This window comes from Colossoma macropomum, unplaced genomic scaffold (genome assembly GCF_904425465.1).
Source record: "Colossoma macropomum unplaced genomic scaffold, Colossoma_macropomum, whole genome shotgun sequence".
NCBI classification, from domain to species: Eukaryota; Metazoa; Chordata; class Actinopteri; order Characiformes; family Serrasalmidae; genus Colossoma; species Colossoma macropomum.
In genome coordinates, this window is record NW_023494810.1 from 12,021,596 (window position 1) to 12,024,518 (window position 2,923).

The following is a 2,923-nucleotide window of genomic DNA, read 5'->3' on the forward strand; positions in this document are numbered from 1 at the left end:
AAATGATAAATATATATTTCAAGTAGTACAAACAGTGAATTCAGACTGATTGTCTATGTGCTATTGTGTGTTGATGACTTGAACACTTACCATGTAAAATATCAGTGAGATTATATATCACTGATAAGGTATTTTGTGTCTAAGAATTGTCAGGGTTGCTAAAAAATGTAGTTGAACTTCTCAGACCGAGTAGAGTTGGTTTATATAAAGGTTTGGCTCAGGGCAGCTGGGGCACTTGTACACAAATAGAAGGCTAAATACACCCACACAGAAATACTTAATGTGCTTAACAGCTGAATTGCTTCCAAAATAGCCATCAGCACACACACTTTGGGTTGCTGAGCTGTTAATGCATGTCTGATGTATTTAATGCATGTGTAATTGTACACCGTTTTTATGGTGCATTACAAATGAACTTTTAACTGTGACCCACACTGGACACTGGACCGGGTTCTATACAGCTATACAGTGTCAGCTGAGGAAAATACTTAGCTTTTATATTACATAAAAGAGTTAGAAATTTTAAGATATCACAGGATTTTTCTCCATAGTTTTAAGTGCATATTGCTTAAATCTATGGAGAAAAAAACTGACTGTCACGCTGCCTGTTTTAAAGTTATATCTTCTAATATCAGTTTTTCAACAATAAAACAAGATTTTTCTATGAATCTAGAAAAAAATTGCTTCCTCAAACTATTTTGTGTAACACTGTGGACATGTTATATGTTATGCTTGCAAGGATGGAAAAAACAGCAAATTATCAATGCTGGACAAAATAAAAAAAAAAACAACAACAACAAACAAACAAACAAAAACACTTGACCTTTCGAGTGTGAGTATTGACAATGCCAGACCAAGTGAATGTCTCTGGGCAGCTGCTACAGAATGAACAAGGTGTTTCAGTATCATGCTAAGTAATTTTAACTGGGTAGATTATATATCGCTGTTGTTGGAAGAAAACCTTGTTGATAACAAGAAAAGGAAAAAACTACTTTACTTTTATGTAAGTCAATGGAACCCGACATCTTTCCAAGTCATTTTGGGTCATTTCTTTTGGTCCATTCATCATGAAATTTACACACAATGTAAAGGGCAACAGGCATTTTCAAAGTATGTCAAAAACTGAAAAACAACATAAATGGAGATATGAGGTTTTGTTCCGACAGAAGTGGTATGTATAAGCTTATATGACACTTTAATAGCTTTATTAGTAATTAGGTATCAGTTAAACATTAGCCAGATCTTCTTCCATTGAATGTCTTTAAGAAAAAACTCCAATATGAAAAAAAATGAGGTCGTGTAACAATATGACTGTGGAACAAAGTTGATCTATTATTGTTACAAAACTGAAAAGAAAAAAAATATTTTATATGATCAAATATTTACATTTACAGCATTTAGCAGACGCTCTTATCCAGAGCAATAAGAGTATATTGGCTTAAAATATCAGTCAAACGTCGATCTGATGCTGATATATAGCATAAAAAATTATCTGCCGATACCGATATGATTCTAATATTGTACCATTTTGCTTGTAATTTTTTTTCACTATGCTGATGATAAACTTCATATTCACAGATTTAACCCTTTGATGCACAACCTATGCAAAGCCCTTCTAATGCACAACATGAGTCAAAAATGACCCATATTAATTTCTTATGTTATTTCATGCATGACTGAGTGTTTCTTCACTATATTATATTTATCAGTTTATTTTATCAGTTTATATTACCTGTGTTTGTTTAATCCTGTTTTGGCTACTACAGGTCATTATTTTCATTCTTCATGTCTTACTTTATGAACAAAAATCAAACCATACACAGCCACCACTCAGGCACAGGAAAGATCCCGACAGGAAGGCTTAGTGAAGAGGAAGAGGTGTGAGATCTGCGCAGCTGCCAAAGACAGAAAAGTCATGCACTGGTGTTCCCAGTTCACCAGGCCTGTGTGCAGGAGCAGAAACATGTAGTTGTCATTTGTGAGGCATGTAAGCACTGAGATGGGAGTTTATTATTTCATCAGTTTTATTTTCTTTTATTCGGTTACATTCAACACAGTTCACTACTGTTACACTACAGTTCAGTATCAGTGGTATAGATTATCAGTGATATGTGGCAAAGTAACACACACACACACAAACACACACACACACACACACACAAACACACACAAACACAAACACACACACACACACACATCTTCTAAGCCGCTTCCCCTTCTGGGTCACGGGGGGGAGCTGGAGCCTATTGCAAAGTAACAAACAAACATATTTCAAATGAATGTCTTATTGTTTGGTTAAATCACTGCTAAAATAATTATTTTAACAAAATTATTATTATGGCATATCTTTATTTATTTATTTATTTTTCATCACACTTGCATATATAGGTCATTTTTGACCCAAGTTTGTAAACTTTTAGTAATACAAAAAGTATTTTTCTTCATAAAGTAAAAAAAGAAGAATGAAAGAATGAATTTATTGCAAAGATATAGGAAATAAAAACTCAGTCAGGTCACTTTTGACCCAAGTGCATCAAAGGGTGTGGTGGATTCAAATCATAAGAAACTATTTTTTTATTTATTACTGAAGAAATGATCTTAATTTAGGTATACTTTAAATAACAGAAGCACTGCACAGTGTATTGTGCTGGCAGAGTTAAGGACATTATGGTTTAGGTAACTGAGCTCAGAACAGGCCGCGGCTGTCACGCAGACTTGAATGTGACTGGATTAAACCACTATCACTTTAAGAGGGGTGGCCACTTTAATAAAACACTATTAGCTTTTTCAAATTGTATATCACTGTGTTTTGTGAGATTTGTATGATTTTAATAAACTTAACTGAAAACAAACGGACTGTATATAGTCTATATATTCATGCTTAATTTACTTTTCCACTCTGAGTCCATACAGCCAGCTGGAA